Below are 23158 nucleotides of genomic sequence, written 5' to 3'. Positions count from 1 at the left end.
AATATGTATTTTAGAAGGCAGGAAAAAATTCAGTGACTTTGAAGATACATCAATTGAATTCCTCCAGTTCAATTAACAGGAAAATTATTTAAAGAAAATTATCAATGCATCAAAACTTGTGGGATAACACCAACATGCCAGGAAGGCTTAAAGAGTCTTAGAAGCAGAAAGAAACAGAAGCAGATAAAACTGCTTCTTCTATCAATTGACTTCAGTGTAATTATGAACATATTTGAAATAGAAAAAATAAAGTCTAAGAAAACATGTAAATAGAAATTCTCAGTGAGTAAATAGAAGAGGAAGACATAATGGAGAAAACAGAGGAAAGAATCAGTAAAATTGAAGATAGAAAAATAGATATTAACAATTAAGAACACTTGTTAAATAGAAAAAATGAATAGAACTTCAGGGAATGTGAGATTATAAGAAATGGTTTAACATTGTCTCACTGAATTCCAGCAGAGTGGGAAGAAGAAAGTTCTAAAAAAGTACTTAAAGAAATAACAGCTTAAAACCACCCCAATTTGGCAAAAGGAATACTTTTAAGAACTTAAAAGAAGATATACCATAGTAAAGGAGAAGAAATTAAACCTACTTATAAGGAAACAAATTAGAATGCACACAATATTTTTTTATCAGAAATCATGAAGGTCAGATGGAAATACAAACTTCTTTTTAGAGAAATGCAAATCAAAACTACTCTATGATTTCATCTCACTTCTGTCAAAATGGCAATTATCAAGAACAAAAGTAACAATAAATGTTGGTGAGGATGTGGGGAAAAAGGTACACTCATACATTATTGGTGAAACCACTATGGAAAACAGTATGGAGATTCGTCAGAAAACTGGTAATGGAACCACCATTTAACCCAGTTATCCCACCCCTTGTTTTACCCCCAATGGACTTAAAATCAGCATACTACGGTGATACAGTGACATCTATGTTTATAGCAGCTCAATTAACCATAGCTACACTACAGAACCAACCTAGATGTCCTTCAACAGATGAATAGACAAAGAAAATGTGGTACATATGCACAATGGAATATTACTCAGCCTTAAAAATGCCTGATATTATGGCATTTTCAGGTAAATGAATGGAGCTGGAAACATGATGCTAAGCAAAATAAGACAAACCTAAAAAACCAAAGACCAAATGTTTCTCTGATAAGTGGATGCTAATTCATAATGGGGTGGGGTGGGGAAGAATGAAGGAACTTTGGATTTTTCAGAGAGGAGTGAGGGGAGGGGAGAAGATGTGGGAATGGGAAGGCCAGTGGAATGAGACAGACATTATTACCCTATGTACATGAATGATTATACTACCAGTGTAACTCTACACCATAATCAGTCAGAAGGAGTTGTGCTCCATTTGTGTACAGTGTTAAAATGCATTCTACTGTCATGTATACCTAAGTAGAACAAATTAAATTAAAAAAATAAGGAAATGATAGACTTTGAACAGAATGTTAGCAATAAAATTTATCATATATAATAAGAATTGAGAATTGTATGTAATTCACCAAGAAAAGTTTCATTTACTCAGGATGAAAGGCTCATTCAACATTTAAAAGTCACATAATTTAAACCATTCTATCTTGTCAAAGAACAAACATATGGTCATATCAGTATAAACTAAAATAACTAAAAAAAATCAAATATTCATTCATGTTTTTAAAAAGTCTAAGTAAACTAGAGGTGAATATTGCAAAAATCCTACAGGTAACACCATAACTAATGTTGAGAAACTAGATGTCTTCCTGCTGAGACCAGGAATTAGACAAAGATATCCCCTCTAACTACTCCTATTCAGCACAGTTCTGGAAGTACTAGCTAATCCAATATGACAGCTAATATAACATACACAGATTGGAAAAAAAGAAATAAACTTTTGTTCATATGACATGACTGTCTATGTATGACAACCCCAAATATTCAACCAAAGAAAAAAAGAAAGAACCTTCCTGGAACTCACATAAGCAATCATAGCGAAGTGACAGAATTCACAGTTAGTATACAAAAGCTAATTAATTTCTTTTCTTTCTTTCTTTTTTTTTTTTTTTTTTTTTGTTGCTGGGGATCGAACCCAGGGCCTTGTGCTTACAAGGCAAGCACTTTACCGACTGAGCTATCTCCCCAGCCCCTAATTTCTTTTTTATAAGTTCATTATGATTATATATAATGGTGGGAATTCATTGCGATATATATATATATATATATATACATAACTAATTAGATCAATTTCACCCTGGTACCTCCACTTTCTCTCTTTTCATTCTTCCCCCTTATGTCAGAAATATGGAATAATTTATTCTAGAGCTAATTTAGAAAAACAAAAGACCCAGAATAACTACCACAGTATTTCAGGAGTAAGACAAAGCTATCTGACTGATACCATCTGAATTTAAGACTTACTATAGAGTTATAGTAATCAATATAATGTGTTACGGGTGAAAGAACAGACATTTGATCAATGAAACAGAATAGAGAACCTGAAATACACCCTCACAAAATCAGTCAACTTCTTTGACAAATCAGAGAAGGCAATTCATTGGAGAAAGAATAGTCTTCTTAACAAATGGTGCTGGAATTACTGGGTATATATAGTCAAAAAAAAAAAAAGAATCCAGACACCATCCTTAGCCTTTTCACAAAATTAACTGAAATTACATTAAACATTTACACTTAAAACGTAAAATCCTGGAACTACTAAAACAAAACAGAAAAACATGTAGTGACTTTGATTTGGTAATTTAACACTTAGATACAATATCAAAAGCATGATCTTTTAAACAAAAACTGACCGTTTAGAATCCATTAAAAAACTCTGCTCTATGAAAAGTTATATAAAGGTAAGAAGATTATAAGTCACAGAGTGGGTGAATGTCTTTGCAAAGCACATAGATAATAAAGGAACAGTATGGTAAATATACAAAACTCAACAAAAACTAAAAGAACAACTCAATTTTAAAACAGGAAATTTTCTTGACACCTCACCAAAGGAGATATACAAGATGATAAATAAGCATATGAAAAGATGCTTCATATTATGTGCCATTAGGGAATTGCAGATTAGAACAACAGGATATCACTACAACTATTAGAATGATTAATATCTAAAACACTGTCAATACTAAATGTTTGTAACAATGAGGAGCAACAGAAACTATCATTCATTGCTTTGTGAATCTAAAACGGTGAGTCACTTTAGGAGACAGTTTGGCAGCAGCTTACAAAATTAAACAAACACATACTAGATTATACAGCAATTGTGCTCCTTTAAATTCACCTAAATAAGTTGAAACATGTCTACAAAAATATGAACATAATTTTTATGATTTATTCATAATTGCCAAATCCTTGGAGATTCCATTTAAACAGAAAATTCACACTGAAGTGGTTTTGAGAATGGTATATGTTCTTTATTATCATCAGCCAATAAAGTATGTTATCATCACACCTAAATGTAAAAATCCTTCCTTACAGTGTAAGATAATTTTGCATTATTTTTTACATGGAGTATTGATGGAGAGTGGGTACAAAGGTATTCTCAAGATGGTCCTCCAGGGGTAACATTTTTTCTGTGTGTTTTTCTTTCAGAATACAAACTTCAGTTATTAATGTCAGCCAGCCTGCTAAATTATTGCTAAAATTTTTTTTCCAATTTTAAACTCTGACAAAACCTCCTGTTATTTTAAGTGATAGTAAAGAACAATTGATTTTAGTTTCTTAAGTACAAGAAAGTGTTTGTTAAATATAATGTTTATTGGAAGAGTAATGACGTTGACATCACAAGTTGATAATGAAAAAAGAATAATGAAATAAGAAATCAAAGATCTTAGAAGAAACTAAGATTATAATTTCTCTGTCCTCTCTGCCTGCTTAGTTATCACTTTCAATAACCTTGATTCTAAATTAACTTTGTGACTGGAATAAAACTCAGGGAATTATATCATTTTATAATATTTTATAATTGGCAGTGTCATAACTGGAACCGCGAATTTTGTCTTGCAAATATAGCAACTCTAGATATACTTCTTTGAAGTCTTACTTAAAGACAACAATCATTGTATATATTTATACTAACTCATGGGGAGGAAAACAGCTTTAGGAATTATCATAAACCATAAATTCAATCATACAGGAAGACAATACAAAGTCCTAAAAGGGTTTCCTGGCATAGCTGTTTGAGTAGTATACTTAAGTTTCTATAATAAATAATTTAAAATTTAAATGTTTTTTTCCTTTTTAGGCAATTAAATAACAAAACCAAACAAAAATGGTTAAAATGCCATATATCTATGTTCTTCATATAAAATTCATAATTTAAAAAGAAAATTTATTTGCAAAAAAGCATTTGGTACAGATTGGATACCCTTGTCTGAAATACTGAGGATCAAAACTGTTTTACATCTTTTTTTTTGCATTTTGGAATATTTGCCAACGCATGATATACCTTGGGAATGGAACTCAAGTAAAAGCAATATCATTATTTCCTACATATATAGCACATAATCTGAAATTAATTTTATACCATATTTTTAGTGAACATGCATTTATACTGTGATATGTAACATTAGGCAAAGTGTAGAATTTTTTTTTTGCTCATGTGGGAATCATATTGGTACCCAAAAATTTTGAGCTTTTGGAGGATTTCAGACTTTGGATTTTCATTTTAGGATTGTCTAATTGATAAATGTTTGTTTTTGAATCAATACCAATATGAAATTTTCAAGAAGCATTCCTAGGTAATGCAGATGAGAAATCAACATAGTAAATGTCAAACACAAATTGTAATCTGTACAAATAATTAGTTTTTCTTGGAATGAGAATAATAAGTTCAAAGTTGAAATCTTAACATGATCATTTCCATAGAATTAGTAAAATCACATTTTTAGAAATGAAATCACATTAAAAATTTCTAATGATTGTTTTAGAACACAAATGTTACAAGGAGAAATAATAAGCTAATTTGATTGACTTTTTCCATTTCATAAATGTACAGCATGGACACATTCTTTGGTTTGATTTTATTAGCAAAATACTGAAATTAAAATTTAACCCATTGAGGGAAATAAAGTGAAAGGAGATTCAAAATATTATGTAAGAAACACTTAAAATAGCATTTAGGCGATCCAAGATGGCGGCCTAGAGGGAGACTGCACCCCCTGTCACTCCAGAACCCAGGAGTTAAGAAGGGGAGGCATTGAGAGACTGGGACTGAAATAGAGCCACGGGTGAGTCCTGCCCACTGGGTAAAGCTCGGCCCGGGGGGCAGGCCAGATAGAGGTGGCTTATCGGAGCCGGGCAGGGCAGCTAGAGTCATCCACAGGCAGCCCTGCGCAACTCCGGCGGTGGGCCCCCGCCCACACAGATCCAGCTTCTCCAGGTTCTCGGAACGGAACTGGCCCGCTGGTGAGAGCCTTCTGACCAGAACAAGCTCCGAGTCCCGGAGCCAGTGCAGCTCAGCGTACTCTGGCACGCAAGCAGATTCAGGGTCCAGACAGGGCAGCCAGAGACTTCCCCAAGTAGTCTGGACCCCTGCGGTGGGAGGTGCCGTTCAAGGCTAGCCTCTCGGAGCTGACCGAACCAGTGAGAGACTTTCTACATAGAACCAGCCACAAGCCCCCGAACCAACGGAGAGCCTCGATCCGCAAACAGCCTCTGGGATCAGGGCAGGGCAGCCAGAGACCTCTTCAGGCGGCTCTGCCCACTCCGGCTGCAGGCTCTCTTCTCGGGCGATCCAAGAAGGCGGCCTAGAGGGAGACTGCACCCCCTGTCGCTCCAGAACCCAGGAGTAAAGAAGGGGAGGCATTGAGAGACTCGGACTGAAATAGAGCCACGGGTGAGTCTGCCCACTGGGTAAAGCTCGGCCCGGGGGGCAGGCCCAGATAGAGGTGGCTTATTCGGAGCCGGGCAGGCAGCTAGAGTCTTCCCAAGGTAGCCTTCCACACTCCGGCAGTGAGCTCCTCCCACACGGCCAGCTGCACGGTGCAGGCCCACAGTGAGAGCATTTCAGCACAGAGCCAGTTCCAAATCGTGGAACCAGTAGGGGGCTAGGGGCAGTTTTCTTTGATACGCTGCTTTATCAGATTCCTCCAAGACATCAGGCTACTGAAGGCTGGGAGGTGATACACTGGAAATCTACCGGAACACTATAGCCAATAGCGGAAAACTGCAATATCTCAGGGTCCCACTGACAACTGACCAATATGAGAAAACAAGGGAAGAAAATGTCCCAAACAAACCTAGATACTACATCAATAAAACCCAATGACAGCACAGCAGAAGAAATGTCAGAAAGGGAGTTCAGAATGTACGTAATTAAAACGATCAGGGAAGCAAATGAGGAGATGAAAGAGCAAATGCAGGCATTGAAGGAGGAGATGAAAGAGCAAATGCAGGCATTAAATGATCGCACCAATCAACAGTTAAAAGACCAAATACGGGAAGCAAGAGATCATTTCAATAAAGAGTTAGAGATACTGAAAAAAAACCAAACTGAAATACTTGAAATGAAGGAAACAATAACCAAGTTAAAAACTCCATAGAAAGCATAACCAATAGAATGGAGCACCTGGAAGACAGAACCTCAGACATTGAAGACAAATTATTTAATCTTGAAAGCAAAGTTGGCCAAACAGAAAGATGGTAAGAAATCATGAACAGAATCTACAAGAATTATGGATATCATGAAAAGGCCAAATTTAAGAATTATTGGGATTGAGGAAGGCTTAGAGAAACAAACCAAAGGAATGAACAATCTATTCAATGAAATAATATCAGAAATTTCCCAAATCTGAAGAATGAAATGGAAAACCAAATACAAGAGGCTTATAGAACTCCAAACATACAAAATTACAACAGACCCACACCAAGGCACATTATTATGAAAATACCTAACATACAAAATAAAGACAGAATATTAAAGGCCGCGAGAGAAAAGAATCAAATTACATTCAGAGGGAAACCAATAAGAATATCAGCAGATTTTTCAATCCAGACCCTAAAAGCCAGAAGGGCCTGGAACAACATTTACCAAGCCCTGAAAGAAAACGGATGCCAACCAAGAATCTTATACCCAGCAAAACTTACCTTCAAATTTGACGATGAAATAAGATCCTTCCATGATAAACAAAAGCTAAAGGAATTTACAAAAAGAAAGCCAGCATTACAGAACATTCTCAGCAAAATATTCCATGAGGAAGAGATGAAAAACAACGATGCAAATCAGCAACAGGAGGCGCTAGCCTAAAGGAATAGCCAAATAAAGGAGAAACCAAATCATGTCAAAAACAAATATGAGTCAATTGACTGGGAATACAATCATATCACAATAATAACCCTGAATGTTAATGGCCTGAATTCATCAATCAAAAGACACAGACTGGCAGATTGGATTAAAAAGAAAAATCCAACAATATGCTGCCTGCAAGAGACTCACCTCATAGAAAGAGACACCCATAGACTAAGGTGAAAGGATGGGGAAAAACATACCATGCACACGGACACAGCAAAAAAGCTGGAGTATCCATCCTCATCTCAGATAATGTGGACTTCAAACCAAAACTAGTCAGAAGGGATAAAGAAGGACATTACATGCTGCTTAAGGGAAGCATAAATCAGCAAGACATAACAATCATAAATATCTATGCCCCGAACATTGGCTCATCCACGTACGTCAAACAAATCCTTCTCAATTACAGAAATCAAATAGACCACAACACAATCATACTAGGGCGATTTTAACACACCTCTCTCACCACTGGATAGATCGTCCAAACAAAAATTGAATAAGAAACTATAGATCTCAACAACACAATCAGCAATTTAGACTTAACGGACATATATAGAATATACCATCCAACAAAGAACGAATACACTTTCTTCTCAACAGCACATGGATCCTTCTCTAAAATAGACCATATTTTATGCCACAAAGCTACTGTTAGCAAATACAAGAAGATAGAGATACTACCTTGTACTCTATCAGATCATAATGGATTGAAATTAGAAATAAATGACAGAATAAAAAACAGAAACTTCTCCAATACCTTGGAGACTAAATAATACACTATTATATGATGAATGGATAACAGAAGACATCAGGAGGAAATAAAAAAATTCTTAGAAGTAAACGAGAACAAAGACACATCATATCAAAATCTCTGGACACTATGAAAGCAGTACTTAGAGGAAGATTTATTTCATGGGTGCATTCAAAAAAAGAAGTAGAAATCAACAAATAAATGACTTAACACTACAGCTCAAAGCGCTAGAAAAAGAAGAGCAGACCAATACCAAAAGTAGTAGAAGACAGGAAATAGTTAAAATCAGAGCCGAAATCAACGAAATCGAAACAAAAGAAACAATTGGAAAAATTAACAAAATAAATAGTTGGTTCTTTGAAAAAATAAATAAAATTGATAACCCTTAGCCACACTAACAAAGAGAAAGAGGGAGAAAACTCAAATTACTAAAATTCGGAATGAACAAGGAAACATCACAACAGACACGAGTGAAATACAAAACATAATTAGAAGCTATTTCGAAAATCTATACTCCAACAAAACAGAAAACCTCGAAGACATCAACAAATTTCTAGAGACATATGAATTACCTAAACTGAACGAGGAGGACATACACAACCTAAATAAACCAATTTCAAGCAATGAAATAGAAGAGGTCATCAAAAGCCTACCAACAAAGAAAAGTCCAGGACCAGATGGGTTCTCAGCCGAGTTCTACAAAACCTTTAAAGAAGAGCTCATTCCAATACTCCTCAAACTATTTCCAGGAAATAGAAGAGGAGGGAAACCCTCCCAAACTCGTTCTATGAAGCCAATATCACCCTGATACCTAAACCAGACAGAGACACATCGAGGAAGGAAAATTTCAGACCAATATCCTTAATGAACATCGATGCAAAAATTCTCAACAAAATTTTAGCAAATCGCATACAAATATATATTAAAAAGATAGTGCACCACGATCAAGTGGGTTTTATCCCAGGGATGCAAGGTTGGTTCAACATTCGGAAATCAATAAATGTCATTCACCATATCAACAGACTTAAAGTTAAGAATCACATGATTATTTCAATAGATGCAGAAAAAGCATTCGATAAAATACAGCATCCCTTCATGCTCAAAACACTAGAAAAATTGGGGTAGTGGGAACATTCCTAAACATTATAAAGGCAATCTACGCTAAGCCCATGGCTAATATCATTCTAAATGGTGAAAAAACTGAAAGCGTTCCCCCTAAAAACTGGAACAAGGCAGGGATGCCCTCTTTCACCACTTCTATTCAACATCGTCCTTGAGACTCTAGCCAGAGCAATCAGACAAACCAAAGAAATTAAAGGGATACGAATAGGAAAAGAAGAACTCAAACTATCCCTGTTCGCTGATGACATGATTATATATTTAGAGGAACCTGGAAATTCCACCAGAAAACTTTTAGAACTCATAAGTGAATTCAGTAAAGTAGCAGGTTACAAGATCAATGCTCATAAATCCAATGCATTTTTATACATAAGTGATGAATCTTCAGAAAGAGAAATTAGGAAAACTACCCCATTCACAATAGCATCGAAAAAAATAAAATACTTGGGAATCAATCTCACAAAAGAGGTGAAAGACCTCTACAATGAGAACTACAGAACACTAAAGAAAGAAATTCAAGAAAAACCTTAGAAGATGGAAAGATCTCCCATGTTCCTGGATAGGCAGAATTAATATCGTCAAAATGGCTATACTACCTAAAGTGCTATACAGATTCAATGCAATTCCAATTAAAATCCCAATGATGTACCTTGCAGAAATAGAGCAAGCAATTATGAAATTCATCTGGAAGAATAAAAAACCTAGAATAGCTAAAGCAATCCTCAGTAGCAAGAGCGAAGCAGGGGTATTGCAATACCAGATCTTCAACTCTACTACAAAGCAATAGTAACAAAAACTGCATGGTATTGGTACCAAAATAGACAGGTAGATCAATGGTACAGAATAGAGGACATGGACACAAACCCAAATAACTACATTTTTTCATACTAGACAAAGGTTCCAAAATATGCAATGGAGAAAAGATAGCCTCTTCAACAAATGGTGCTGGGAAAACTGGAAAACCATATGCAATAGAATGAAATTAAACCCCTATCCTCACCCTACACAAAACTCAACTCAAAATGGATCAAGGACCTCGGAATCAGACCAGAGACCCTGCATCTTATAGAAGAAAAAAGTAGGTACAAATCTTCAACTTGTTGGCTTAGGATCAGACTTCCTTAACAGGACTCCCATAGCACAAGAAATAAAAGCAAGAATCAACAACTGGGATAGATTCAAACTAAAAAGCTTTCTCTCAGCAAAGGAAACTATCAGAAATGTGAAGAGAGAGCCTACAGAGTGGGAGAATATTTTGCCACCATACCTCAGATAGAGCGCTAATTTCCAGAATCTATAAAGAACTCAAAAAACTCTACACGAAGAATACAAATAATCCAATCAACAAATGGGCTAAGGAAATGAACAGACACTTCACAGAAGAAGATGTACAAGTAATCAACAGATATATGAAGAAAATGTTCAACATCCCTAGTAATAAGAAAATGCAAATCAAAACTACCCTAAGATTTCATCTCACACCCAATTAGAATGGCGATTATCAAGAACACAAGCACAATAGGTGTTGGCGAGGATGTGGTGAAAAAGGAACACTCATACATTGCTGGTGGGGTTGGAATTAGTGCAGCCACTCTGGAAAGCAGTGTGGAGATTCCTCAGAAAGCTTGGAATGGAAACACCATTTGACCCAGCTATCCCACTCCTTGTCTATACCCAAAGGACTTAAAATCAGCATACTACAGAGATACAGCACATCAATGTTCATTGCTGCTCATTCACCATAGCCAGATTGTGGAACCAACCTAGATGCCCTTCAGTTGATGAATGGATAAAGAAACTGTGGCATATTTATACAATGGAATATTACTCCGCAATGAAGAATGATAAAATTATGGCATTTGTAGGCAAATGGTCGAAAATTGGAGAATATCATGCTAAGTGAGATAAGCCAATCTCAAAAAACTAAAGGACGAATGATCTCGCTGATAAGCGGATGAGGACATATAATGGGGGTGGGAGGGGTTAGCATTAGGTTTAGGTTAGGTTTAGAGTTAGGCTAAGGAGAGCGGTAAGAATGAAGGAAAGAAGGACTGTATAGAAGGGAAAAGGGTGGGAGGGGTGGGGGGGAAGGGAAAAAAAAAGAAACATCATTACCCTATGTAAACGTAAAAAAATAATAAAAAATAGCATTTAATAATCAATGCCTACAGATGTATTATGATTACAATTGCTAATTTCTCATGTCAATGATCTGTCATAGAAAATGTAAGCAAAATTTGTTAAGTGATTCCAGTAAATATTTGCATTAGGTAGTTATTCAATTATCTTTGTTCTAAACTTTAGGTACATATTTGAAAATTGTGTCTGAAACCTGAACTGCTCCTTTCCATATTATATCATTAAATAACATTAATTGAGCAGTTTTCCCAACATTTTCAGGGACCAATAATTCAAAAATTTGAAATCAAGTGGAGTTATGGTGTATTCTAAAAACTTCTATGTGAGAATTAACTTTAGAAATAGGTTATCTTTAACTTTAAAATATGAACAAATACAGCTCAATATTACAGCTTTTTATTATCATTATTGAAAGAGTTCTTCCATGTATTCATAGGGTCCCATGTTATTGTCCATATTTAAAGGTATCAATAGTTCCCTCATGTCTCAAGTTAGCACACTGAAATATTGACAGCCAACCTTTAAATATTTATGAATTTTCACAGGAAACCTCTATAAATTATTTATAAATTTCTCAAAGGGGAAATACTTTAACACGTTCAACCTGATTTTTAAAAACAGAATGACTAAAAATGGCTAAAGATAATTGCAGCTGAATTCAGGTAACTAATATTTGACACAAGAATCATTATATTATATAAAGTGATTTAGAATTGAGGGATTACAGTCCTTACTCTGTCTTCATTGTTACCCTGTCTCTTATCATTTCTATACATGTAACCCAAATGACATTTCTCATGCTGAAATCTGACATTTCACTGTTTAAAATCCTTCAGTGTCATTCCATTTCTTTGAAAATAAAGACCACATTTCATAGAACGAAATATGAGGCTTTTGATATGCTGGATTTTCCTACCTACTCCTTTAAATCTCATTTGTTTCCTTCCAAGTCTCACCACCCAATCTTACCTCAGAACTATCTTTGCTTTTGTAACTCATCCTTTAGTTCTCAACTTAAGTATCAATTCCTCAATGCCTTTGCCTTTGATTCACGCATATAAGAAAAAATTTCGTTACATTCATATAGCCTGTATTTTTACTTCAGAACACTGACCTACATAATTTTATTGTCTATTACCTTAAATGAGAATCAAGATTCCATGATGGTATGAATTTTTCCTGGTTTATGGAAGTAACCATGTACATAGCCTAGTACTTGGAAATAGTATGTAATCAAAATATTTGGTAACGAATAATGAAACCTTGTGCTCCACTCATATTCATGTGCTTTCAGGTTTTCAAAAGAATCTCACTCCTTCCCTTTCTCTTTCTCTCTCTGTTACACACCACACACACAAACACCTTTTACTTCCCGTTACACATGCTGCCTGGCTTATTCAATATCAAATTCTGGCTATCACCTTTATTTGGGAATATTTTTCTGCTCACTTTAATTGATATATACATATGTGTGTGTATTAACCATTAAGTATACACACACACACACACACACACACAAGTTCTACATTCCATCTTTTGTTTTTATATAGTTAGTAATTACAAAAGGCTGGAATGTTCCTTAAACCTTCGCATTATAAAAATCATTACCAGTAATATAGAAATAGTAATGATACATGTGGTGGAAGCAATAAAAACAGTGACCATTATTTTATGCTTACTACTCTATGAGTCAAAGACAGAAATTTTCACTCAAGTAGCAAGTGACAAAGAGTACATATTCTGGAACTAAAAGAACTAAATTCAAATATTAAATGTATCTAATAATTAGCCATGAAATTAGACAAACTTTTTTGTTATTTGGCAACTTTATCTGTAAACAAGAATCTAAAGAACTTATCTCGGAGTTTTTAGAAGGTTCAATAAGTAAATATTTATAAGTGCTTAGAAGAGTATCTGGGACTTAGTAAACACCACAGAAAATTTTTAACAAGTAAATAATTAAATTCCACCATTTCCAATACTGCATGAAAATTATCTGAACTCTGAAACTGAGTTACTCAAAAGGCCTCTTTGCATTAAATAATTACATAAAACTCAGATTTCTTGATTAAATGCAGAATTCCTTCTTTCATTACTAACTTCCTACCTTCTTTCCATTTTGTTATGTACTTTTCAGAGTACTAATGCCAAATATTGTTTTCAATGTTTTCTTGACAGTTAAATTTTAAAATGAGCAAAACAATATGATGTGTTAGTAATGGGAACTTTGGAACACTGTTGGTGGAAATGTAAATTTGTACAAGTATTAGAAAAGTGTGGATGTTCCTTTAAAAATTTAAATAGAACTGCAATGTGACCCAGTAATCCTAATTTTGTGTATTTACCCAAAGGAATTGAAATCAAAATTACTAAGAGACATCTGCATTCCCATGTTCATTTCAGCATTATTCATAAAAGACAAGATATAGAAACAAATTTCTAACAACAGATGAATGAATAAAGAAAATATGGTACATTCACATAATGTAATGCTATTTGGCCTTTACAAAGAAGGAAATTTTGTCATTTGCAGTATGAATGCGGGTGAAGGACATTATGCTAATTGAAATAAGCCAGCACAGGAGGACACAATTATATGATCTCAATTATATGTGGAATAAAAATAGGCAAATTCTTGAAGAAGAGAGTAGATGGTGGTTGCCTGGGGTTGGGGTTGGGGTGGGGCAGACGGAAAGAGGAAGATAATGTTCAAAGGGTACAAGGAATAAAGGAAAGGGAAGGGATGGGAATGGGAAAGACAGTGGAATGAATCAGACTTAACTTTCCTACACCATATAGAATACTGACCAGTGAAACTCCAAATCATGGTCAACCACAAGAATGGGATCCTAATTAGAATAAGTTGTACTCCATGTATGTATAATATATGAAAATACACTCTACTGTCAGTATATCTATCTAAAAAGCAAATTAAAAGAATGTACAGGTTCAGTTATGCACAGTAAGTAAATTTTGGAGACATATTATACGCAAAGTGCCTATAGTTAACAATACTGTGTTGTATTAAAATTTTTTTAGAGTGGATGTTAAGTGTTCCTACCATGAAAATACTATTCATAGTAAATGGTACAGGAAGAAACCTTGGGAGGTGAGGTGTATGTTTATTTCTTAGATGGTACTACTGATTTCATGGGTGTATACTTATCCCCCAACCTCATCAGTAGTATACATTAAATATGTACAGCTTGTACATGCCAACATATCTCATTAATATGTTTAATTTTAAAGATGAAATTAGCATTTCATAAACCAGTCTGTGTAGATTTCATTGTTATCTGTTGGAGGACAATTAAATGTTTTATAAAAATATATTTTGAGTGCTTAAACTATTCCTAACAAAAACAATCTATTTGTATCACACATCCTGCATCCTAGCATTTTATACACTTATGCTCTGTTCTACTGTACCAAATTGGCAGTCTGTGTGTGTCCAGTGGAAATTAAGTATTAATGTATGAGAACAAGTGATAAATTCATGATAAATATATTGATAGAGTTTTCAGCAATAATAAGATTGCAAATGCAGTGGTCTGTGAGCTGAAGGAAATGCTTTGTATTAAAAATCTGAATGCTTATAACCCTGAACTTGGCTGACTATCAGTAGCTCAAAGTTGTCTGGTAAGTATATGGTTTGCATATTGGGTTTGGATACCATATTTATGTGATAGTACATTGGTTCATTCACCCATTCAACAACTATTTATTACCATTGATTATGTACTTTGTACTGCTCTAATCATTGGAAGTACAATTGTACACAAAAACAGTAACAATCCCTGTCCTTGAGGCAATTACAGACAGATGGTCATTAAACCCCAAAAACCACAAAAGTGAAAATTATTGTCAGTTTCCCTCTGTTATTTCCTCTATATCTTTCTTGTTTCATGTTTTTCTGACCTTAATTTTTTTTCTGGTAATCTCATTCCTGTTTTCCTTAGAGTCTAATGCCCAGGATCATTTCTTAACTATAGCAGCTATTTTATGTACTGTTTCATTGAGTTCTGTATTAAATTTATGAGAAAGGTAGTTTTCCCTCACATTTAATGTAGCCACTTTAACATAATTAAAATGACTAACCAAATACATACTATTATGAAAATCCAGAAGAATGAAGATAGTTTGTATAAGGAGATGGTGAAAAGGGATACTCAAGTGATGTCATGTAAACCAATTTTATTCCAAGAGGCACTGTGAATCAATAACATGGACTCTAGAATCATCAGACTTGAGTTAGAATCCAACCTTAACCACTTAGTTCTTATCCAAAGTAATAAAACCACCTGATGTCATCTCTTCATTTGCAAAGGGCTAAATAGAACTTTGATCTCAGGATTGTAATGAAAACTTTTTCTGGTTTATATTACAGGTTCAATAAATGTCGTTTTCATTTCTTTTGCTTTACCTATTTGTTTGGTTGGTGCTGACTCCAAGTATACTTGAACTATTTAGGGCAAATTTGAAGTGATTGATCTATGTTAACAATAATTTATCAGCAACTTATATCTTTCCCTGGCATTATTTCCCTGCTTCCTAATGTAGACCTCTACTAAAAGCATTTTCATCTTTTTTTTGATAACAAATTATACACTCATTAAAAAGTTAAATTACATTACCTAATTTTTAAAACTTTACCATTGGCATTTATTATGATCTCATTTGTGAAAACCACACTCAATAATTTGAAATACTATAACACATTTGGTAGATTAAAGCAATTTTATCACATACGGCACATCAAGTAAAGTACTAGGGCATTAGAACTTCATCTTAAACATTAATTATCTCTATTACTTATTTGTTACAAAAGGTCTTCTTTAGAAATGAGGTGTAGCTCAGTGGTAAAGTGCTTGCCTGACATGTACAAAAACCCTGGTTCCATCCACAGCACTGCAAAACAAATAAATATATAAAGTAGAATAAAAATGTCTACAACTGAGTACTAATTGCATATCAATGTCTCCCTTTTTTCTAAAAAGTTGAATTCAACTTAGAGATGGAAGCATATGATGACAAAAATAACAAAATATCACCAGTGATATCTGAAGTATATTTCATTGTGATATATTTAAACAAAGAATACAGATACTTAAGAAAACATGCCAGAAATAGATACCCTCAGTGGCCTTTTTTAAACTGTTTAAATATGGAGTCTTTAAATTTGGTAAACTAGGTTCAAACTTCCTATAACTTCACTTAATAATAGAAAAATTCTGATAAATAGGTATAATTTTTGGATCAGAACAGATGTTGTTTTAAGTATCATGGGCAATAACTTTTTGGCACTTAATTTTACTGATGATATTATTTTTCTTAATTACCAATAAGGCAGGTAAAAAGAAAGTTCAGAGATTAAAGGAAGTGGAAAAATGGTAGATTTTTCTCCTGCCTATGAAATCTCATCTCGTTCTTTCCATTTGAAACTATTAAACCTAGATTAAATCTCCTGTATAAATAACACTCAGAATAACAGGTTTCCCTATTTGAATTGTAGAACTTTAATTTTTTTGGTCTGAATTCCTTTTTCAGACTTGATCATCTATTATACTATATCAATGACCTGTGAGCCTTATTGAATTAAAAAAACTATTTTTGCTGACACAATCTTTTTGAAATTATCTTAATTTGAATCAATTCAGGTAAGTGTATGCTCTCTATTACACAATCATTATTTTGGTAATTTCGTCAGCTGCAATAATTTACAACAATTTCTTGGGCCCTGAAGTTCTCTGAGTATAAATCCTTAGTCCCCATTTTATATTTCTTTGTAGTGTAAGTTACTAGTAAAGGAAAAAGCATAGTATTGTACTATTGAAATTAATTATTTCAATAATGCCTAACACCAAAGAAGTTCCCTGTATAACTACTAAGTGAATGAGTGGTAAAACAAATTAAAATGAAGTTAAAGAAAAAGAAGCAGAAAATGGAAGCTGAGTTATAGCCTATGATGATCATCTCCTCACAGACACAAGTTGGGCAGCTATTTATGCACCAAACTACTTTCACAAGAACTATGAAAATCTGATGAGCAACCATAATTCCTATTTTTAGTAGGGGAAAAAAACATTACATTGATGAAGACAGGAAGGAAAGATTTTTTGGCATTACCCTTCCTTCAACTCAATAAAGTAGCCCAAAGCAGAGAAGATGTTACCTGCTTGGGAGAGTGAGAGAGAATTAAGTCCAGTCCTTAGATTTCAAACCAAGCACTAGGCCCACTACAGTGAAACTCAGTGCTGGGTAAAGCCCCATTATCCCCTATCACCAAGCCAATAAATGTAGATTGAGCAGCTGGAATTTAATAAGCCATGGTGACTGACTCTAAACAACACCCCTTCTCCAAATCTGGATGAAATAGCTAGGAGAAAGACTTCAAGAATCTAGAGCTCTTCACTTCTCAGTGTCCTAACTGGTCATGATTAAGCTTCCAGTTACAGTGTTTTAAATATTTTTAAGTAAAGTAGACAAAATGAACTATTATTTGTCGTTTCTAAATAAGAGGGGTGAAACTCAGTCGTAGAGCATTTGACTAGTATGTGCAAGGCCCTTGGCTTTACCCTCAGTACCACACAAACAAGAAACAAATAAAAGTAAAAGTAACTATAAAATTATTTTTCAGAATGTGGATGTAAATGTTTTCAGTTTGGAAATTGCTAACTTACATACTAAATTAGCAAAAACTCTTCTAACATATAAAACACAGAAATCTCTAAAGTAAGAAAGTATTACAACTAGTTCATTTTATTTCTTTGCTTTTCTCACAATGCTTACCACAATGTATTACTTTTAAAATTCTACATTTTAGTGTGGAATCAACTTTGGAGAAATTATTGCTCAATACCCTAATTTTCCTTAGTAGCCACTCAATAAATATTTGTTGATTAATTTTGTCCTATAAGGAGAAAAATCAATAAAAGTCTGTTGAAGAACAATGGAGAAACAATGAAGAAATAATCAGCATTTCAGTTCCTCTTCTACCTTTCCTTTTATGTTCCTCCCTTAAAATTTTAAGGTGATGACTTTTATAAAAGAAAGAAATAGTGGTACAGTGACCAGAAAATCAAAATTATTGAAATAAAGTATAATTGAAAAGTGTACCATGGAAAAAGCTGTGATGCAAGAAGGGGAAAGTGGTCTAGAGAGAATACTGTGTGATTTAGTAACAATTGGGATAGTACCTTCACAACTGGCAACATCAAACTGGCACGTAACTACATATACATTGTAGAAAATTATGAAATGAAAGTGATTTATTAATTTATATTCTCTAATTTACAATAAGTGAATGTAAACCAACTTTTTCCCTGGAAGGATTCCTTTAAAAATATTCTCAAGATATCCATGAGTTAGGAAACTTCTAACATGGCTACAAATAACATTTCCCTCCTTGTATTCATGTCCCTTGGTAATTATCACACTTTCAATTATTTATAATGAATAGAATATGATAAAATTATAGAATGTCACCTCTTAGATTAGGTTCTATGGATTGTGACTTCCATCTTGCCTACCCCAGTTTGTTCCCTTGCTTGATTTCTCTAATGGAATTCAGCACTATGCAGTTTCTCATATGTTGAAACTGTGGGAGGCATCCAACAACAGCTCGCAAGGGGTTGAGATCCTGTACTAAAGTCTAATATTTCAATACACCTATAAAATAGAGTGAGCGAATTCAATGTCTTGTGAGAACCCACTTTCTGCTTCACAGATGACCATTTCTAGCTGTGTCACCACAGGGTGGAAGGGGAGAACTTTGGACTCTTCAGTTCACTTTAAGCCCGTAATCTTAATTATGAGGTTTCTGACCTCATGATGTAGCCACATCCCGAGGCCCCACTTCCTGACACCATCACATTTTAGATTCATTTCAAAATATGGGTTTTGGGGAACATAAACATTCATGGCATTCTGATAATGGAAGAGGCTATGAATATGGAGGAGAGATAAATGGTATATCTCTGTTCCTTCTCTCAATATTGCCATGAATCTAAGACTTTTAATAAAAAATATTTTTATAAAAAGACAAATGTATAAAGCAAAAATACTTAATGTTGGTTGGCATATAAGTGTAAGAAGGAATAGTATTTATGAATTAAGACTATGGAGAGAAGGGAGTTAATAGTAATAATGCTTGCATGCTATTGAAATTAATTGCCAGGCACAGTGGCACACACCTGTAATCCCAACTACTAGAGATTGAGGCAAGAGGATTGCAAGTTCAAGGCCAGATTGAGAAATTTAGCAAAACTCTGCCTCAAAAATAATAATATAAAAAAGGCTGAGGGTGTAGCTCAGTGCCAGAGCATTTTCTTAGTATGTACAAATACCTGGTTTTAATTCCTGGTGCTGAAAAGAAAAAAAAATAAAAAGAGATTAATAATTTATTAACCGAAATTTGATTACTTTAATTAATAGGTAAAGAGAAATTTCTAGAGAAATCTCAAAGAAATTAACTCAAATAATATAACAAAAGCAATGAAAAAATAGCACAAGAGAAGAATCTAAGGAACACAAAAGAAAGCACTAATAGAATAATAAATAACAGAATACATAAGAGAACTACTCAACAAATAACAACAAGTCTGTTATAAACCCTACGTTATCAGTAGTTACATTAACTGAATTCATTAAACACTTCAATTAAAAGGCAAAATTCTTGAGTTGATTTAGAGACATTTTTCAACTATGTGATGTTTACAATTGATATCCTTCAGATTTTTAGAAAGTGTCATTCAATTAGAAAGACATTGGTGAGAATGAGATGGCAGAGTGGATCTAAGCAGCAATACTCAACCCTCCACAGTCCAGCAAGGAAGCAGTAAGAAAACAGCAGGTCAGAGAGGTGGGTGACAGAGTAAATACTCTATAACTCAATATTGGATACTTTGAGATTTAGAGGGACTTGAAGTTTGGTTACTGAAGGAGAAAATAATGTCAGAATTCAGTGACCATGAATCCCAACCAGGGTGGAGTCAGGAAGAACATAACACAGAGAGAAAGAGGGAGAAAAAACCCATAATCTTATTTACTTAACGCATCTGCAATGAAAAGCTATTAAAATAGGACAAGAGCAGCAAAGACATTGAAGGAGATCAATCAGTATAATCCAAATTGTGTACTGAAATCTGTGCCAGGCAGGACAGCAACTTTCTAGCATTCAGAGCTAGCCAGACACCCCAGAAGAAATTAAATAAGCACAGCATCTCCCCATCTTCAGACAATAACAAATAATTCAGAGGGAATACTTCTGAAATTTGTTCTCAGTAATCCATCAGAAAGAACTTGTAGAAGGACCACCGCTACGTGAAATTACTGAAAACCTCTCCCTTGATCCTCAGACAAGGGGAGTGCGGTGGAGGTGACCTGAGAGGTAATCACTCCTATGAGTGCAAACTCCAACCCAATGCTCCACCAACCTCCACAAGAGCTCAGGCGAAGATTGGTCCATTGACATTCTACCCCTGTCATGGTGATGGTTAGAACCAGGCAGGGTGGATGCTTCTGTGCCACAGACAGAACACAGACTGCCTGTACCCATGAGCCCCACAGTTGCAGAAAATCAGAAAGTACTTAGATTACACTGCTCCAAAGAAGTCTAAGTGGAGGGGAGTTGGTGCCTGTGGTTCACAATCATGGTCAGTTGGCTCAGATGTGGATGGGACAACTGAATCTTTATCCCACTCACTTCCAGGGTGGAGGTTTCTGCACTAGAGACCACTCACAGAGAGCATTCAATAACAGTTCTCACACATGCAGACAGCCACCAAGCTCTATGCCACTTTAAAGAAGGTCCTGTGTAGGGGAGTGGGTTCACAGCATCCCACATGGGTCAGTGCAACAGCCCTGATCCCTGCATCCTGTGACCTTGCACCTAACAGAAAGAACCAACAGGCATAGCAAAGCACATTTCAAGCATGCAGGTTCAGGCCCTTGGGCTGATGAACAAGAACCAAATGGTGAAAAATCCATAGCAACCATAGAACTGCTCCTGTGTCTCAGCATTTCTAGGAGAAACCAAAGCTGGGAGTCCCAGAGTTGCCAGTTAACTCAATTCTCATTCAGCTAGGGGACCACAGAAAGCAATTCCTGAGGATAACCCCAAGCAGCCAGCAAAGAACCTCACACATACACAATGGCATTACACTCCACAAAGTGGGTTACAGTGGAGTGCCTCACAGACATCAGCCACCACCAACCAGTGAGCTCATATACAAGTCCACTGACATGCAACCTGTGACCTCCAGAGAACCTGCAATCCTACATCCCACGGGCTACTCGGTGACATAAAAATACAAGAATACCTCTAAATTAGACTATCACTCTACACACACTCTTGAAATGTATATTTGGTAGACCACACTAGATTTGACAGTGCTTGATACCAGAGAATTTTCTAAGAAGAGACACAATACTATACCTCCTAATGGAATAACCAGACTGCTAAACACAGATAATTAGGGACAATCTCCTCTGACTCAACAGAAATCTACTGAGTAGGAAGACAGACCAAAGATTGGAAAGGGGCTCCTAGAATTTTATTAGCTGGTGGGGTCACTACTTTCACACTCAGGGAGATATAGAGGTAAAGCTAAAGAGAGTGGGCATCTTCAAAGGCTCCCAAATCCTGATGAAATCCAAACTAGTAAGATTCAAAAAAATTTATCTACCTCATCAAAACTATTACAAACAGCTCTGATATCAATTTTATGATAATATATTACTGTTCATTTTAAAGATATATATTCCCCTATTAATTGATACTGTACTTTCAACCATTTGATTATATTTCTTCCATTCATTTTAATGTTGTACAGCATTAATTGGAATAATTCTATCTTTATTTTCCTAGATTAGGTTTGCACTTGCTCCACCTTTTAAAAAATACTTGTTCTTATTAGTTATACATGACAGTAGAATGAATTTATGTACTTTATATATCATGAATAAATGGAGTGTAATTTCTCATTTTTCTGATTGTATATGTTTAGAATCTCATCAGTCATGCAGTCATATATGTACATAAAGTAATAATGTCTGTTTCATTCTATTCTTCCTATCCCCATATCCCCTCCCCTTCTTTTACTTGCCTCTACCTAATCTAAGTAACTCTATTCTTCCCTAGTGCCCCTACCCTTATTGTGAATTATCATCTGCATATCAGAGAGAACATGTGGCCTTTGGTTTTGGGTTGGCTTACTTCCCTTAGCATGGTATTCTCCACCTCCATCCATTCACTTGCTCCTCTTAGTCCTCTTTTCCATCTTGCATGACCTGTTTCTGCTTCAAATCCCCATCCCATCTTTTTCTTCTTTTACCTTGGTTTGCATTATTATTTTCTATATTTTCTCTTTCTTTTTATCTTTTGCTCAATTTTTCTTTTCTCCACATTTCATATCCTGTATATGGAAAATTAATTTTAAAATCTTTAATAACTAGCTTCTCTACTTATTCAGAACAACATGAGTACAATTTTATACTCAGATTAGAGGTACTGTGGAGAATATTTTGAAATGTTTTTTACCCCCATAAGATTCATTGGTATGTGGCTTTGCTATGAAGTCATTGTAATTAATATGGTATAATGTATTCTTTCAAAGTGGTGTGGATCCTGGGAACACTGGAGGACACATGCTAAATCGGAGTGTGACTATCTGGGTATTCACCCAGCATAGGGCACTAAAGAGAAAGAAGTTCACTAATAATCCTTGCATAAAGTAGAAGACATAATCATCCCAGCAGATGGGTGAAATACAAACAAGATGAAAAAACAAAAGAATAAACCATCCTAAACAGTGCACAGCACTTCAACAACTGATTTCATTGACACCACAG

The sequence above is a fragment of the Sciurus carolinensis genome, chromosome X, assembly GCF_902686445.1.
Source record: "Sciurus carolinensis chromosome X, mSciCar1.2, whole genome shotgun sequence".
NCBI classification, from domain to species: Eukaryota; Metazoa; Chordata; class Mammalia; order Rodentia; family Sciuridae; genus Sciurus; species Sciurus carolinensis.
The sequence above is the reverse complement of the archived record's forward strand: the minus strand, read 5'-3'. Positions refer to the sequence as shown.